The sequence below is a fragment of the Rhineura floridana genome, chromosome 2, assembly GCF_030035675.1.
Source record: "Rhineura floridana isolate rRhiFlo1 chromosome 2, rRhiFlo1.hap2, whole genome shotgun sequence".
In the NCBI taxonomy this organism is placed as follows: Eukaryota; Metazoa; Chordata; class Lepidosauria; order Squamata; family Rhineuridae; genus Rhineura; species Rhineura floridana.
In genome coordinates, this window is record NC_084481.1 from 77086907 (window position 1) to 77106556 (window position 19650).

At 40.3% G+C, this 19650-nt stretch overlaps 1 long non-coding RNA gene across 2 annotated transcripts; it reads right to left on the minus strand.

Moving 5' to 3' along the window:
• Nucleotides 1–441: 441 nt before the first annotated feature.
• Nucleotides 442–19081, minus strand: LOC133378173 (uncharacterized). 2 transcript variants are annotated; one of them, XR_009760898.1, is made up of 3 exons: nucleotides 18947–19081; nucleotides 597–680; nucleotides 442–520 (listed from the first exon to the last, which is right to left on the minus strand). It is a non-coding gene; the product is annotated as an uncharacterized LOC133378173 (long non-coding RNA). The 2 variants fall into 2 exon arrangements; XR_009760899.1 differs by lacking the exon at nucleotides 18947–19081 and adding an exon at nucleotides 2911–2978.
• Between the last annotated feature and the right edge of the window lie 569 nt (nucleotides 19082–19650).

Below are 19650 nucleotides of genomic sequence, written 5' to 3' on the forward strand. Positions count from 1 at the left end.
TTTAAAGTATATGTAAGCCTTACTTACTTACTTATTTAAGTAAATCTTGTCCAACTATGCTAAAGCCTAACATCAGTTCTAAGCATAGACATTTCTCTCATTGCTGGATGGCAGAATTCTGGGACTTTTTTATTTCTTGAAGGCCTGTATATATATTCACATGTGTTTGCTTTTATTTTTCATGTTTACTATTGTAATTTTGGCAGGGCCTGAAATATTTTATGCATTGAAGCTGTGGTTACTGTGATATATATATGAGATGGTATTCTTAAGATCAACATTTAACATGCCAGTTAAATTTAATATTACAGCCACAATATGATGTGGGTATGTATCTTGGAAAGTACATTTAGAAAATATTGTGTATTTTAGAAGTAATGAATGTTACAGAGAGATAAAATCAAGATAATAAGGGATCTGTGCCAATTATTTCCATACTTTTGGGTCAACATACAACTTATTCAAATTTCCGTAAGCTGGAGATGCAAACCAGCAGTGATAGTTCTTCGCTTCTGGTCTCCTATGAGAGGAAAAAAATGCATCAAAGGAGTACAGAGAAATATGAATTGTAACTTTCCCGTTAAACTTTCACCCACCTTCATCATAAAACTTGTGGCAGCCATCACAGTAAGAGAGCTGACTGAGGTCTGCTTGTTATCTCCTCATTGATTGTCGCTGATCTGTAGACAATAGACAACAAACACAGTAGTCTCTGATATATGTACCAAACTAGCTCCTGACATTTTGATTTTGTATGTGGCCTTTTTTGAAAGGGTGTCTAACATAGTAAATCAATCTGAAGAAACCCCGTGCCAATACTTTCCTAAATTAAGCCAATCATTTGTTTTATTTTCATTTTAGATATGTTATGCAACTCCTCAGCTGACAAGGTCCTCGGTGGGGTTTATGAAAACAATGCATCAAGAAAACCAACTGCAATCAAGAAAACAATATATGTAGAACAGAGTTAATCACACTAAAGGGCAGCATTCAACTAAGAACTAAAAAGGTGTTTTTTTAAAAAAAAAGAATCTACGACAAGAAAATTACTGCATTAAAAGGCCTCATCAAATTAAAATGTACTAAAAAAGGAAAGAAGGTGTGAGGTGAGCCTCTTTGGGAAAGGGAGCTCCAGAATTGTAAACAGAGTGCTACAACTGAAAAGATCATGCCTTCAGTTACCATCTAGAGTGGTGACCGCTGTGGAAGCATTATCACTGACTCTGTGTGTATGTTTGTGTTTGTGTATGTATGTGAGGTGGTGGTGGGGTTGACTGCGGGGAGACACAAAGAGAGAGAAAGCAATCCTTTATTAATGTGTTTGATGACAGCTGATAGTAGTTAAACCTAGCTCTTGCTACTCCTAGGGCAACTGTGGCTTATTTCCGTCACCCCTTTGAAATGCCATTGATTCTTCATTCAGTTTGTGGTTGCAATTAGTTCTTTCAAGACAGAGACGTTTAAAGCCCACTTATTCAGGCTGAGGAGGAATGGCCTGCCTATGAACAGTCTCCATAGAAACTATGCCCAATTATGTATCAAATATTGACTAATATTATGTCATCCCTAAATAATGTTATATGAGGAAATTAACTTTGCTTTGAAGATGACTGTATTTTTTAAAAAATCCTCACTTCCCTGATCCATACATGTTTTCCCCATTTCCACCTAATACTTTTATTCATTTGTACTCATATTTCCAAACACAGACAAACATACATTTTATGTAAGGTTGCAGAATGTGACATTCCAATAAAACAAAGGAGAGTATTTGTATTTCCTCCCACCACCAAATAATAATAATAATAATAAATATTTAATTCATATGCCTTTCTTTCTAGAGGGACAGCATTTGTAGTAATCTTCTTGTCTCTTTGCAAGATGAAGAGAAACATAAACCGCAATGGCAAGTTAGTATTGACTGTGTCAACTTTGTTAGCTTGAGTAGGAAAGATGTATTTCTAATTTAACCCAAGGATGTTTAAGCACATTTTCAGGAGTCGCTATTCTCATCACACTCCAAGGAAGGGGAAACAGAGCTATGGCATGGAGCTGGATCCATGGCATCAGGTGGAACGACTCATTCTTTCATAAATTCCCATTCTATAGACTCAATGAATGGTTGAAATTTGCTGACTGTGAACCAGTTTATAATAGACACTAAAAATGAAAGTAAAGGGCAGAGAAATGCAAAGCCCTGACCTACTATGCTGGAGGGTGTTTGGATAAGATGGAGGTATTCCTCTGCCTAGCTCTGCTGGTGGGAAGCCGCCACTGCTGGCTGCCCACCAGACAGTAGCTAGTGCAACTCCCTCAAATAAAGTATTTCCAAAGAGGGAACAGAACTGGCCCAGCCAAGAATCTGCTGGATCCTAAGCTGTGCCAGCTTCCAGTGATCCACACCTTTCTGTTGGGCTGGCACAGCAACAATTGGCAGCTTTACTGTCCCCCCCATTCTGCCCTGGCTGGCATGCGCAGCCAGACATCAGCTGAGCAGTGGTTCCATTGTTCCATTCAGTCTGGCTGGGAGTTAGGACTGCAATCTCAGCTCCCCAAAGAACTTTCTATAATACCCTCTTCCAACACAAACAGCTCAAAATCTCTATTTCAGTATCAGTTTCTCAGCTTGAAGCCCATCTAGAGGCAACTGCAAAATAACCTTAAGAACAAAACAGGGGAAACAATAGGATTAAGGTAATCCAGATGTTGTGTTCTGGGAAAGGGCTGTAGCTCAGTGGCAGAACATCTGTTCTCCTTGAGAAAGGTCCTAGGTTCAATCTCCAGCATCTCCAGGTAGGGCTGGGAGAGAATCCTGCCTGAAACCCTGAAGAGCCACTGCCAGTCAGTGTAGACAATACTGAGGATTAAGATTGTCCTGATGGTGTGCACATAGGGTAGAGACATACTTACTGTTCTGTTGGTTCCCATGTGTCTCCACCTCTTTTTCTGAAAATGGGGACACACAGCACTAGTCAAATCCAACCCCTTTTTACTGTAAAACCTGGTGGGATCAGCTCAAGTGCGTTTCTAAAAAATTAAGCTTCAAACAGATTTCACAACTGATTGGCAGATCAGCTCATTGCCCCTCCAGGTGTGGCCAATAGAGAGCTTGGAAGATTACTTTAAAAAAGTAATAAATTACAGGTACAATTACATGGCCCAAAAAGTAGTAATTACCGTTACAATCAAAATTGCTTTGAAAGTAACTGATTACTTTTTCTCAAAAGTAATCACTACAATTACATTTCAGTTATTTTTTTTAAAAAAAACCCTACAAGGTGCTGGCATTAAAAATAAACACACACATACAGAGGTAGTATAATAATACTTTTTTATCCATAAGATAGCAATGGTGGTCTCTCTGCTGGTAAGGGAGGTGGGGAGGGAGGCAGAGGCCACTACTCAGATCTTTGCATGTCAAACCAAGTGCAACCCCCCCCCCAAGCCAGTAAGCATAATCTCTGTCACTTAACCACCTCCCAGATCCTGCCCTGCCACCAACTAATGGACACTCACCAAGGAAACTTTCCCCTGAGATGCAAAAATGTTAAAATACTGCAAATGAAGCACAGTAGCCAGAGAGGGTGGTGGAGGCCACTTTGTGTGCCAAGTACAAACACAGTATTCTCTCTCTCTCTCTCTCTCTCTCTCACTCACTCACTCACTCACTCACTCACACTCACACACACACACACACACACACACACACAGAGAGTGTTGTCATCTTTCACCTTCACAGTTTTTTTATCTCCATTCTGCTGCTGCCTCCTTCTCCTCCTTTATGCATGTTCTTGCCCTCCGGTTCCTTTTTCCCTCCACTCCATTCTTCACCACCACCATCCGTTTTTTAAAACAATTGTTTTCTCCACTCCACCCTGTCTCACTCTCCACCTCCTCCCTTGTCACCTCCTTCCCACCCACAGAGCATGAGGGAAGAGCGACGCTGCACAGAAGCCCAGTTTGAGGCACAGGATTTTCATCTACAAATCAGAGGGGCAGAAGACTTCCCCTGCTCCCCCCCCAAGTAATGCCCAAAAGTAATGCTGGAAATGTTACAATTACTTCACAAAAGTAATAAAATTACTCCTAGTTCTATTACAATCAAAATGTAAAGGAATTACCCACTCATTCCTCAAAAAAGTAATGAATTACAAGTAATTCGTTACTTGTAACAAATTACTTCCAAGCTCTGGGCCAATGGAAATGCTTTGCTGTCAGCAACTAGTGTGTTCACTAGGGCTGTGGAGTCGGAGTCAGAGTCGTGGAGTCAGAGTTGAAGTTGGAAGCAATTTTGGGTGGAGTCGGAGTCGGTAGACATGTACCGACTCCGACTTCAAAATAAATTTTGATTGACAAATTTTTTAAAATATAAATTCAAAATGTCAAAGAAGCTTCCCATAAAGTCAGCTGTAGTTGAGCACTTCACCATAACTCAAGATGGAAAACATTTTGTGTGTCAGTGTATGACACAGGACCCAGATGAAGACAAATGCTGTGATGCCAAGATCAGTGCATATTCAGGCAGCGATAAAAATGCTTCTATGAGAGCTTCCAATTTAAAAAGACATCTACAGCCCAGGGCTGTGGAGTTGGAAGCAATTTTGGGTGGAGTCGGACAGTAGAAAAATAGAGGCGTTGGAGTCGAAGGTATGGTGTACCGACTCCACAGCCCTGGTGTTCACAGCCATATTATCTACCATCACTGAAACATCACCTTGAGGTGAGAAAACATGGTGAGATTTAGTAGTTTTGAATCCACTCTTCCTTTCCAGCCCTCAGGGTTGTAGAGATGAATTTGAAAACGTCAAATTGTCAGGGGGTGGGGAGAAGCCGTGCACATAAGTTTCAGATGAAAATCAGCCTTGTGAGGAATTTACTTTGTAGTGTATGCATCCACAAGTACTCCTTTCCTTAAAGGTAGGATTGTTAGATTTCAGCCCCAAACATGTTCATCCTGATCCTGTTGTTCTGGGCACATGCAGGAATTCTGATGTCACATGGAGAACCTTTCAATGTTAGGGAACATTCTATAGATGCACCACACTTCCCAACAGTGATGGGAACAGGAAAGGTCCTGCTCATATGGAATACTGTGGGTCTGCCAGAAGCCATGGGCCTTTGGCTTTGTAATTGTTATGTGCCGGTAAGCCTCTTTGCTTTCATTGGAAACGCTTCTGTGTAAGTATGCACTGGACTGCAGACGTAGGATTCTAACAAGAGTCCATAGGGACCACAAAAATGCTTTTGGGTGATGTGTTATCACCCCCTCTTCAGGGGCTTGGATATGATTTCCTGCATGGTGTTGTGACTCTGTGTGTGTGTGTGTGTGTGTGTGTGTGTGTGTGAGTGAGTGAGTGAGAGAGAGAGAATTTAGCATTAGATAAATGAACACCCCCCCACTACACAATGTTTAGGATTTAGTTTTATTGTGTGTTTTTATATTTGAGGCTCATTTATGAGCCCTGACACTTTTCTAGGAAAAGTCATAAGAAGAGAGTGTATTACAAATGGGACAATTTTTTATTTTAAATTATTCCGAGGTGTTGGATTATAATTTGTTAAAACAAACAATAGCTTACTGCTCCACAATTGAATGTAAAGATATTACTGAAGTCAGCTAAAATCAAGTAATCTTTTAGTTTCCATTCTCTCTAAAGTGTACCACACAGCAATGTCAACAAATGACAAATTGCAGGATGAACATAAAAGCAATACCGTCAAAAATACAATAGTTATACAAGCCATCTATTGTTAATGAAGAATATAATGCAACTTGTCTGTCTGTAACACAATTATGCAAATCAAAGCTGGGGCTATCCTTAAATCTCTCCACAATCCAAGTGATTAAAATGAGATAATTTATCACAAAGAATATTACTGATCATGTTTATGAGCTGCACATTAATCCTATTACTATAATGTATCTTTCTCATAATGTAATGGATTTGTGCAATCTAACAGAAAATGACTTTTATACTATCCACAATTACAAAAATATCCAAAGAATATCCATTGTACCATAATAGCATATGTCTACAACTGTACAACAAACCTATTAAAATAAACAAAGCTTATGAATGTAACCTTCATACCAATAGAGACAATGGTAAATTTAATTTTATGGTGCTCATTATTTCAACAACTCCATGTATGATAAACGTGGCAAGTAAATTACTTTTGTCTTCTGTGCTTTATAAATAGAAGTGGTTTTATATAATATAACAATCACATGGCACCTAAGACTGATTTGCTCTCCTCAAACCTGGAACTCCAGGCCATAGCATTTGAGGTACCCCTCTGAGACATAAAGTTTTTTAAAGGTGTTTGCAGTTCAGTACTGTTTTCCTGAAGGCATTTGTGCAAAGGGTATGGTCTGAAGGCACAGGAGACCGCCACCTTGCTGAAGCCAAGCAGTCTGGGTCTGATCAGTGCTGGAATGGAAGACAATCTGGGAACCATGTATACATTACCTTGAGTTCCATGATGGAAGGAATGCATGAACATTTCATTCCATAAATGTATGAAAATGAATAGGTAAGCATGAACTTTACCATTTGCAATTATCCAATAGTAATTGCTTGAATTACAGGAGGTGAGGCACAGGAGACTGAGGTTCCTTATCTTTTGAGAGAGCTTCTTTAGCTAATGTTTAGAAGGCAACAGGAGTCATGATTTGGCTAAAACTGGTAGGGGAGTCAGATAGGGAGGGTCCTGGATTTCATTAAGCCTGCCTCTACATTTCCTTCTATCATCTGGAACCCAATATTGAAAGCACCTTTCAAGAGTGGTAATACTGCAGAAACAGAGATCGCTGATGGTGGTAATGAAGCCTCTATACCTGTTACTAGTAACTGGCCTCAGTTACTAAAACCACTTAGTTATCTGAATTCATTTTGTCCTCCCATCCATACAGACAGATATAATCATAATCTATGGGTATATAAGGTATATATAATTCTTCTTTAAACTTAAATTATCAATGATCCAAATGTTTCTTAGGACATTCATACTAATGATATTATGTTCCAATTTCGGCATAATTTGTTTAGCTGTTCCAGGAAACATTCTCCCCTTCAATAAATATGCATACTTCAATACCATACAATACATTTCAATACAAAAGTTAAAACTCATGAAAATTTTGGCTCTTCCCATCATCTTGTTACATTGACTATTGACCATGCTGGCTGAGGCTGATAGGAGCTGTAGTCAACAACCTCTGGAGGGCACAACACATCCACACCATCCTGGGAAGAGGAACAGTTAATTTTGGCTATTTGTAGCCAACAAAGAATTCAGAGGTTTTTTTGCAGATGGCTGTAAGGCTTCAAAAGTATGTTGTTTGCTCTGGAGAGAACGGATATTGATGAATGGACAGTTCTCACAATGGAAGAATGCAAGAAGTGGGGTTCTCCAATTCTGTTCTGGGACCAAGGCCAAGTTTGCAGGTCTCTAAATTATTAAATGCTGCAAAAAAAAGTCCAAAAATATATTGAAGATGAAATTATTGGCCAACAAAATGGCACATGTGTTTCAGTGTAAGTAAATATGAAATTATGCACATTGGGGCAAAAAATCCTAACTTCACATATACACTTGATGGGGTCTGAGCTGGCTGTAACTAAGAAAGAGATCTAGGGGTCATGGTGGACAACTCAATAGAAATTTCGACTCAGTGTGCAGCAGTTGTGAAAAGGGAAATTCCATGTTAGGGATTATGAGGAGAGGGATAAAAAAATGGAAACTGCTAATATTTCAATGCCTTTATACAAATCTATGGTGCCACCATACTTGGAAAACTGTGTACAGAAAAATTATTAAGGGGCTGAAGCAACTCCCCTATGACAAAATGTTTTTCCAGGGGGAAAAAGATGAATAAGCAAGGATGAGGGAATTATATGAGGTTTCCGAAATCATACATGGTGTGGAGAAAGTGGATTCTCTCGAGGTTACCAATACATGGGTGACTGTGGTCAGGGTATCCCTGTCCAGGAATGTCCATGGCTGATTCATCAGCCAAACTTCTGTCACCAAGTCCTTTTCTTTTCTTTTTTCACATCTCTAACGTTCAGGAACGATACTGTATATACCAGGTTATCATTTTCTGGTTTACTATGAATTGGTTTCCTAAGCAGAAATTCTCATGTTAAGGCTTCCCTAGCAAAAAAGCCCAGCTACCAGTTATTTTCATGAACCTTGTTTTGAGAATATATCTTAAAAGCACCTCAGTATGAAGGGTATGTATGTCCCATGTAAGCTGAAGTCACAAACACAGCAAATGCAGAATGAGCTTTTGGTCAACCACTGCTCAGAGAAAACTTTAGCAAATTGTGAGTTTTGGATGATTAAGCAATCGTGATGACTAAATGAATAAATCCCTTTGATTTATGAGTATCGATCATGCAAAACCTGTAAACTTGGTAGATAAGACATTCTGGACAGCTGTAATCCATAAACCTAGCATGTAAATTTTGCTCAAGAAAGACACTTATAGTGTTTAATATTTTGACAATGGACATTTTCAAGTTCCTCCTTGCTTTAGAGATGTGTCTATCCACAATATTTTATCTTTAGAGCAAGCATATTCCTTTTAGGCCTGATGCTCAGATTATTTCTGACCTTGGAACATTCAAGGATTCCCTTTCAGTGTAGTGTGTAAAAAAAGAGACAGACAAGATTCAAACTGATTCATGTTGCACTTTCTTTTCTTTGAGCTTGCGGCCTGCATTTGTATCATCCTCAAGAAGAAACTGATTCTGACCATTTGCATCAACTTCCATTCTGTGGCTCGGATATGCTATATATTCTCACAGGAAGCAAAAGCAACAAAGTGGCAACACCTTTGTATAACTGGAATTGTGAATTCTCTGTGTTCGATGCGTATAGAGCTAGCCCTCTGTTCTTATTCTTGTATCCATATTGAGTATCAACTACAGTGATCAGGACCCCTGCGATTTCTTTTGGTATAGTGTTCAGTTCTGGTTCACTTAAAAAGGATATTGTGGAGCTTTTGGAAAAGCTTTAGAAAAGGGCAGCAAAATGATCAAGGGGATGGAGCAACCCTGCCGTGAGAAATGTTACAAAACTTGGGGTTTTCTAGTTTAGAGAAAAGGTGAGTAAGAAGAGACATAAAGATAGAGGTTTATAAAATTATGCATACTGTGGAGAAAGTGAATAGAGAAAAGTTTTTCTCCTCTCATAACACTAGAACTTATGGACATCCAGTGAAGCTGAATGGTGGAAGATTCAGGACAGACAAAAGAAAGTACTTCTTCACACAGTGCATAGTGAAACTATGGGATTTGCTCCCACAAGAGGTAGTGATGGCCACCAACTTGGATGGCTTTAAAAGTGGATTAGAAAACTTCCTGGAGGATACTAGCCACAATGGCTATGTTCTGCTTACATGGAGACATGATGTCTCTGAATACCCCAGTGGGAATTGCAAGTGAGGAGACTGCTGTTTCACTCAGATTGTGTTTGCAGGCTTCCCTAGATGCCTGACTGGCCACAGTGAGAAAAGGATGCTGGACTAGATAGACCACTTGCCCTGTTCCATCAGGGGTTCTCTTATGTTATGTGTGATATCTGTGAAGACTGCAAGTGAGATGCCTTTCATGGAGTGGTGGATTTAATGTCCTGATTTGCCTAGAATGTTCATCTTCTTCCTGATATATGTTTAGTATTTTTCATTCTCTATTTCTTGACAGGAAATCCATTTCTGGACCAAAAGGGGGGGGGAACACCCACACATTCAATGACTGTTGAAAGAATATATAGAGAAGCAATAGAAAGAAGACTAGAATGCTCAAAACAATGGCCTTCTAATGTTTTTATGTAGTGTCCACTATGTAATAAAGGGCAAGCAAAGAACAAGCAAACCAGAGATCCTGAGGATAGCAAAGTTTACGTGCAGCCACTGATTTGGGCCACATTCACACCATATATTTATTCCACATTTATCAGTCATGGTTTCCTCCAAAGAATCCTGGGAAGTATAGTTTGTGAAGTTCACAGAGTTCTCTGGGAAGAGGGACTGACTGTTAAACCACTCTGCAAATTGTAGCTCTGTGAGGGGAATAGGAGTCTCCTAACAACTCTCAGCACCCTTCACAAACTACACTTCCCAGGTTTCTTTGGGGGAAGCCATGACTGTTTAAAGTGGAATAAATGTCTGGTGTGGATCTCGCTATAGAGGAAGAGGTGAGACCTTTAGCTGAGATCAGTTGCAGATATCCAAGTTAGTTGGCTGCCTGTTTACCTATGTGCTTATTTTCAATTTGTAACTTATGGTTAGGCTTGGAGTTGAGTTTGCCCTGTTTGCTGCATGAATTTGTCTAGGTTTATTGACATCTGACAGGTCTAAGGGGGAGTTGGAGATTAGTTAAGCAGTCTCAGACTGGCTTTTCTGTTCCAATTACAACCTTTTAACATTTGTGTGACATTACTCATTTGAGGGGGAAAATGGTGTACCAGCATCGGTAAGAGTACTAAGGTTTGATGGGTTTGATTAGAAAGATCTGCAGCTCAGCATTTAAAAGGTGTCATTATTAGCATATAAATATTCTCCATGAATGAGAGACCATAAAAGGTAAATGTCAAACTTCTGAAAGCTTTAAGCAGACGACTTACAATGACAAACCAATGAAAAGTGCTATTGCTCATGGAGGCATAACATAACATTTGAATCAGACAGTATTCTTGAATCTGTGTATCTGTGGTTGTGGTGGTGGTAGTACTGAGTTTGACTACAACCTTTATCATTGATGTCAGAAAGCATTACTGAAACTCAGAAAGAAATAGGACAATTTGTTTCTTTTTTTGTTTTGTTTCACATGGCAAAGTTTTGTCAAGAGGACAGACTCACTGCTAATTTTTAGGTCCCAATTGTCTGTATATTGGTGAAACTCAGGTGTAACAATCATGTAAATTTACTAACATGGTAGTTATTATGTACTGAATGTTATCTAGTTACAGAGTGATGTGCAGTCCAATCCTATCCATGCTTCTTCAGAAGTAAGTCCAACCTTGTTCAGTTTACTCATAGGTAAGTGTGCATAGGATTGCAGGCTTAATTAGCTTTATTTATTAATTGAATTATTATTTACTACATTTATGTCCTGCCTTTCCTCCAAGGAGCTCAGTGTAGCACACACAACTCTCCTCCTCCCTATTTTATCCTCATAACAATAATGTTGGGCTGAGAGACAGTGGCTGGCCCAAGGTCATCCAGCGAACTGACTGAATGAGATTTTGAACCTGGGTCTGCCAGGTCTGGTCCAACACTCTAACCACTATACTACACCATAGTGGCTCAGTTACATTGGCTCTCATAGCCTTAGTTGAGATCTGTTTCCTGACAGATTGACTAAACGTTACTAGAAGGAAACTGTGCTTTTTCATGGGTCAGTCTGTATCTTATGGAGATTTAGGGTAGGGCAACTGAGCCAGAAACTAGGATATGATGCATGATGATAGAGAGGAATAATAGATCCGTGAATGGACAACATCAACAACATTCAGACCAACTTCAACACTGCTGATTTCAAGATTCTACCATAGTTGATAGATTGCAGTGTCTTTGTTATCTGACTCTTCTGATTCATATTCCAGCATACATTTGTATTATTTACAGCTAAGACAAAAAAACTCCTTCTGGTCTCTTCTGTGTTTGAAAAGGTTCAGAGCTGGAGCTGTGATGTGAATCTCTAGAGGAATCCAGTTTCTGACAGTTTAATCACTCTTGAGTATTGTTGTCCCCCCCACAAACACACGACACTTAAACCACTTATTGTATGTGTTGCATTGTAATTAGCATGCAACATCTACATTAGCTAGAATTTATCTTTAACTTCCAAATAGCTGCTTTATGGTTTCTGACCCACATTATACATTTACACATATGCACATGTATATATACGCACAGCTTGTCCAAGAAAGGCTCAAACATACCTTTATTTTGTGTGTGTGAAAAAACCAAAGTTAATTATATTTGTGTACGTGGAAGACATTTTAAGCAGAAGACATCTGAAAGACCCACCCAGGTCTCAGTAATACACACCAAATCGGCACCTTCATCTACAATCAAATCATGGATGAGTGTGGTCTTATTGCCTACTGATCTGGTGTTAAACAACAACACACACAGGCCAGTGGGCACAGCAGATGAGCAACGAGGAACCCATCCGTGAGAGGAGTGGCAGCAAGGAACAAGAAGCAGATAGTCCTGCCCTTGTCTTCTATGTTGATGGCTCTTGCATTCCTGTTTCTCATGTTGGGCTTGGAACTTGAAATGAAGATATTGGTGTTTATATGTCTATATTTTTTGTTTGAATACCATGACACTGAATTTTTCATGCCCAAGAATTGGCCACACAGGAATTTCTCCTATGAGAATGGTGGAACATATTGATCAAATTATGTGTTTATTTACAAATTATTATTATTAATATTTAAGAAGAGCTCATAGGTTTTCAAAATACATTAGAAGCTCTCTTATATAATGTCCTCCAAAGAAGTAGCTTGCAATATTTTGCAGCTATCAAAATGTAGAAGGCGTAAATGATAGCAAGGATCAGCATTTTAGTGTAAACCTTCAGCAACTGAGCAGATACTCTTAGAAAAGGAGCAGGCACAACATAAATATTTCCTATTATGGATAAACTAAAGTCACAATGGAATCTGTCATGCTTGTGCTATGAGAGATGGACATTATTTCTAAGCTGCCACCATGCTGGCACCTGAATGGAGTTTATATTTTGTTTATGGAGCTGAATCAGAAATTGCAGCCTTTTTTGAGGGGAGGTTATTTTCATTCTTGGAAGGGAGGGGAGGAGGCCCAGCATGTGTAATTCTTTTCCGTAGAAGCTTGAAATGGCCGCAGAGGCAGCTCAATATTCCATTTATTTTATTTATAAAAGAAATTCAAAGCCTGAAAAGATGAAGTAATTGACTTACTGGGATGACAGTTAAACCCACTAAATTTAATCTTATCCTCTCAAGTACAACATATCGCGCTTACAAATTATCGCCCAGCACCAGACAGCTTTGCTCTCTTCACCTAATCCAAATGGAAATGAAGCCCTCTGTTATTGTATTATCTGACTTCACTATCAGCATTAATCCGGCTTAACTCACTTAATGATGCCACTTGTGGCACTATGAAGGCAGCAAAGAAGTCTATAAACTACTTCCATTAAAATGCAAATCTGGCCCACAGAGAAAATAAGTGACACAAAAGTCAGAGAATTCGGCCTTACGCTGTATTACCCGCTTGCCTCGCAGAACTGATACAAGTATAATAACTGATGCTGTGATTATTATTCTGGCTGTGGATTTCCAATGAAAGGGAGCCAGTCTACCACAGAACGTCACAAAAGTGCTTCAACAAGCCAGGGTATTTAATTTCTGAAGAGATTTCTATTTTTTTGTTGTCAGGAAATGAACAAATACTTATCAATGTACAAAAAAAGTGGGGGGAGGAATCTCCTTCTGTTATCTTAAATCTTTCTGCCAGGTTTTTCATACTGATATTATTTGCACCCCTATAACACAGGAAATGAAAAATTTCTAGGCCTTTCGCATTACTGCTGCTTCTTAAAATCCTCTGGCAGTGGTCTTGCTTCATGCCCTCTGTTTTGCCATCCTTCCCATCCTTCCTCCACCCTTTTGCTATCATAGTACTTTTGCAGACTAATGGACTAGATGGGTGTAATGCACAAAGCAGGGGTGCTCACTCACTGCAAGATATAGGTTGGCGCTAGGAATTATTTTATGACTGTGTCAGACCATTGGATCCACCTAGCCCAGGGCTGGAGGACCTGTAACCCTCCAGAGGTTGTTGGACTCCAACTCCCATCATTCCCAGCCAGGATGGCCAATGGTCAGGGATGATGGGAGCTGAAGTCCATCAACCCCTGGACAACCAAAGGATGGCAGAAACAGCAGAATGTGGGGGAAGAGCTTCTGCTATGGTTCCTCCATACACCAGCATCACTACTCAGGGAAATTAAGACATGCTGGCACGGGAAGGAGTCACAGTGTGAGCTTCTCCTACAAGGTCTTGGGTTTCTGATGATACCTTTGTGGCATGGGAAGTAACTCCCACAATAGCAGGGTAATGTGAGTTGGGGCCAAAGTAATATCAAGTGAATATGTGAATCACGTTTCTTCTTATCCTTGTTACTTTTGTATTAACAGGGTTCATTTGAAGACCAACCCCTGACAGAAAAATCATTCATCCATGGAGTTCTGAGTTTTGCAGAACAACTAACCACTTCTTTAAAATAAAATAAAAAATCCTGTCATTTTTGCAACTTATATTTCCCACAGTATCAAATCTTACTAAGAGTAACACATGCAACATAGTTTTTTCCTTCTGCTATACATGGTCACATATTAAAATGTGTCTCACCCTAAATTATTGCTTCTAAAGTTACATAAAACACTTAAACAAAAAGGCCACATACTCCCCACCCTGAGGTAGACCAAATATAATTTACTGTGATGGGCAGTAGTTCTTTGGGGTGTTACACAGAAACATAGGAAGCTGCCTTATAAAGAGCCAGACAACTGGTCCAGTTAGCTCAGTATTGTCCATGCATGATAGTGGGGATTTCCCCTGGAATCTAGATACCACTGAGCGATGGCCCTTCCTCTTCCCTTCTGTCAATCAGAGGATTTCCCCAGCAATGAGATGTGGGAATCTGAGGGCCAAACTACATGTGACATTAGTCATGCAGTTCCATCCTCAAGTCCAGTTTTTTGGGGGGATTTTTTTTTTTTTTTACAAATAGCCTGCACAGGGGAGGGTTTTATCTGGATCAGGACCCTAGGTGGGGAGCAGGTGGGGCTTTAACTCTTTGTCCCCACCATTGGCCCAATCCCAATTAGTGTTCCTTGTTTCTATGTAAGTGTAGTTCGGCCCTGGGATTGTGGAAATATCAAGAATTGGATTTCTGACCTTCTGCATGCAAAATATATGTCATCATCCCACTGAGTTATGGACTCCAGCACTTTGAACTCCTATCACTGGCATAGATATAGGAGTCCATCCTCACCTTTTGGGCATCATGCAAGCACAACCACAGATAGGTCTGCTAGCTCTTGAGGCAGCTACTGTAATAGTTGTTCGTTCAAACCTCTGTTAGAGGTGCAGGAGCAGGCCCATCTGATCCCCCCCCCAGGTGGCAATTTTAGCTTCACACATGAAAAAATCTGGCCTCCTCGAACAGTAACACCAAGGGACGGATGAAGCTGAGGAAGGACAGAGTGCCCTTAAGGTTGTGCAGAAAGAAGGAAGGAAGGGAAAGCACAGAGTTACAGCAATGTGGAGCTCTAGCAGTGACATGCTTTATACGCGTAGCAGAAACGGAAGCATCTGTCAATGAAGGCTCTGTTACATGGCTTCTCTTCTCTCCTACTCTATGAAGTGTACGCAGGTAGGCTGAAGATTGGGGCTGCCTGCCAGGAACTGTAATCTCATGCCCTGCCAAACTACTATTTTGAATGAAATAAGCTTTCTTTTGGCCCTTTTCTTTTCTTTTACAAGTAGGAAGAAAAGCAAGTTTTATGTTAATGTTCACAATCTATTGTACAGGAACCGCCCTTTTAGCTCTTTCTTGTATAGGCAAAGGTGGGACCCTGCCTTATGGAGCTCTCCTGTTATGGCAGTTAGCCAGTCATGCATTCTTTCAGGATACTCCATTCCATCTCATCCAAGATTTCTGTCACCCTCCAACATTCCCATTCTATGGCGACTAGCCCTTTTTTGGGGAGGGGGAGTTACCCCAGTTATTTCTACAAGCCTTACTGTTTTTCCAAGCATGCTGATTCCTTCCTTCCTTTTGTTTCTCAGTAGCCACATTTTGGCTACATCACACCAATAAATCAGTACGTCTGTTCTCAGTGTATACCAGTGGGACCTGCAACAAAATGCTACATTGTGGAGTGCTCCTGCAAGATTTAAGCCAGCCAGCCAGCCATGCCCCTTTCTATAATACTCCATTCCATTTACCTCTCTCCTGGTTTTACTGTCTCCCTGTCCCTCCCCAGAGTCAGTCAGCATTCCTTGCTCACTGAGCATGCTCACTTCTCATTGAGCTGATATAGCACACACCCCTTAATGGGTTTTTTGACCTAAAATATTTTATTGTACTTTTGCAAACCTGCTGATACCTCCCTCCTCAGTATGTCATGGATGGTGCTGTTTGGGCTACATAAGGATCCATATTTTGGAGAATGTGTTTCTATTAGTATATATATGATAATTTCTGCTGCTTTTAAAAAGAATTCTAAAATCCTAGAGTTGGAATGGACAAAAATAATATGTCCAGTAGACCAGGGGTTGCCAATCTGTCACCTGCCATGGCACCTACAAAGGCTTTTAGTGGTGCCCCCAGCAGCTAGCCCAGAATCTGAGCTTGCTTGCTTGCTTTCTCTAGCCCTCTTAGAAAAAGTGTTATGGAGCAAAATGCACAGGCACCTTCCTAAGAGATTTCTGTGAAATGAGGCAGCCTGGCTGCTCCTGCCTGTCAGTGTTATTAGCCAATGAGTGAAGTCAGAGCTGTGATTGAGAAGTGAGCTGTTTGGACACCAGGCAATAGGAATCCTTAGGGTTCCAAAGAGCGGTTGTTTTTCTCTCCTTTTTGGTTCACTTTCCCTGCTTCTGCCTTTTTTTCTTAGTCCTTGGAAGCTCCATTGTTTGCCCTTCCTTTTTCCCTAGCAACCAGGATGCATCTTTCCTGCGCTGGATTCACCTGAGATCAAATAGTGTCTAGAAATTATTTTCTGCAACTACTATTACACATTAAGTATGGGAGAACGTTAAAGAAGCCCCCTCACCCAAAAAGGCAAACATGAACACTTTGCAAAGAGGCTTAGGCAACTCTCTTGCTTTGCAGGAGCTAAAGACCAGGAACTCATTAAGAATTCATTGTATAGTTAATTTACAGTACAATGGTATACATGCCTACTCAAAAGCAAGTCTCTTTGTGTTTAATATGGCTTACTTCCCAAAAAGAGGGTACAAGATGGCAGCCTAGGCTTTGGTTTAGGGTTGGCATTGGGCAAAAACAGGGTTCTTGTGTTTTTAACAGCTGTATAGCAGGCAGACACTCAACAGGTCAAGACTTTTCTACTGTGGAAATACAATACTTCACCATGACTACTCTCTGATTTTGTGTTATGCCACCCTCCATAGCAGCCATTTTGTGTCTGGTGCCCCTAACACTCTCTCAAAATTTGAAATGTGCCCTCTGGTCCAAAAGGGTCTGGTGATCTAGACAAACCCTTTGCCAATCCCTTCTACACCCAGTTGCTCTCTCAGATGATGAGCCCACACCATTCAGGACATCTACAGGAAATGTGATGCAGTATAAATAACACACTGATTACATTTATATCTTCTTCCTTGCTTTCTTATTGAGAATCATGATGGACAAAGAAGCTAGTCTGTTATGGTGAAAGAAATCTAGTCAAAAATACTAAATATGCTATTTAGTCTTTTCTGACCTTACTTGTCTCTATATACTAAGTAGGGTTGCCAGGTTCAATCCCTGAGACTGATCCTGTATCTTTAGGAGAAGAGAAAGTCAGCCAAGTGCAGGTGTTCTTGCAACCCTGTAATGGGAAAAACCACAAGGTGGAATTCTCCCTCCCCCCTGCACAACTTTTAAAGATACACAAGACCTCTTGGAGGCTGGGCCTGGCAATCAAGAGGTGTTGTGTATCTTTAAAAGTTGTGCAGGGGGAAGGGAGAATTCCACCTTGTGGTTTTTCCCATTACAGGGTTGCAAGAACACCTGCACTTGGCTGACTTTCTCTTCTCCTAAAGATACAGGATCAGTCTCAGGGATTGAACCTGGCAACCCTAATACTAAGTAACATTTTCAGCAGCTGTAAAGCCACATGGGACCTTAGTCTTCAATAGAGAGAGACCTGTTTTTAATCATCCTAGTGCATTTACACTGCAGGCGAATAATTTGATGATGTTACTGTTATTTATATTTTTCCACTTTACCATGCAAAGTTAATGAGACTAAAGAGAAAAGTGAATAAATACACAATTATGCTATGCCTTGTCAATTATATATTGGCATGGGATGCAGCTGAGAAGCTAGATTCTCACAGTAAATTTGCAAGAATCAGTTACTTATTTTAATTTTATTTCAGGCATATGGATGTGTATATATATATATATATATATATGACCACTAAAATTAATTGGGCTGTGTACAGACTCCAAGTTAGGAACATAGGAAGTCACTGTATTTCAAGTAAGGACATTGAACCATCTAGGTACGTATTGTCTATACTGACTGGCATTGCTTCTCTAGAGTCTCAAACATAGGAGTCTTCCCTAGACCTCCCTGTAAATGCCAGGGATTGAACGTAGAACTTTTTGCCTGCAAAGCAGGTTTTGCACACAAAATAGCATCTAGACTGCAAGTTACATATTCACCAACTTCTTTTAGAACCTTGAATGTAGACCTGAAACAAATTTTCTCCTCCATGAATGTTGATTCTCCAGATATTCACTGAATGCACAAATATTCACAAATACAGTATTCATATTTGATATCCTAGGATATTTGATTTCAGTTTCTGATAAGCGGCAACTCTTATTTAACAGTGTTTGATAGCTTGATAGATTTATATTTGATGCCTGCCAAAACAATCGAGATACCAGATCTAAAGCACTTGAATTTTGAATATAACTCAGTCAAAACAATTCCCTTTTTCATGTGTTCATTTTTATGATTGAAAAGTCTTTCTTTCTAACTTGGTTTATTCCAAGCCTTATTCTGAAACTAATTTGGACCCTGTCACCCCCGCAATGATGTCTGAGAGCATACCAGGGTCCAACTTTCTCCCCAGCCCTCCTTTTCCCCACCCATAGAGCCCATCCATATGCTTTTCTTACTCTTCCCTCCTCCCGTTCTCTTACTCATTTAGCTTTGAAGTTCCTCTTGTGGAGCAGTTGGGAAATGGAGAGAGGGAAGAAGGTCTCTCTCCTCCCACTTGTGATATCCAGCAGATTGTGATGGCTCCTGGTGCTACTATGCCTCTCCCTCTCCCTCTGTCCCCTGACATCACCAGAGCAGCAACAAAGGAAAGTGAAATCAGTGGGAGGAAGAAGGAGGGGTTTGCAAAGGAAGTGTGTGAGTGAGAAACAGATGGGAAGACCAACTTAAGGTCTTATCTGGCTAAGACTGAAATCAAGCTAGAGAAGAACTATTGGTCCCATATTACCAGCCTTGTTTCTGAGGTGAGCATTAAAGAGCTGACACGTCTGGACATATGAATTTCAGCACCATCAATACTCAATATGGACAACTCCATGTAACTTTGATACAGTACTCCTTGCACCATTTTTCTTCTTTGTTGTGCAACTTTTCTCTCTCCATTTGCCCACACTGCCATGTCATCTTATTGGCATGTGATTTTGTTGATGACATGAAGGCACTCTGTTTCATGCAAATGGGGCTTTATTTCATGTATCTTCCTGCACATTATTTCACAGAGACAACAGAGGCAGTGAGAAGGGAAGGGCTGCATGGGAGGCCTGAAGACTGCAGCAGAGTCTTGAGCCCTGAACACTGCCGTGCATGCTGGGAAAGCTAGGAACCACATAAACTTGGTCTCCATTGT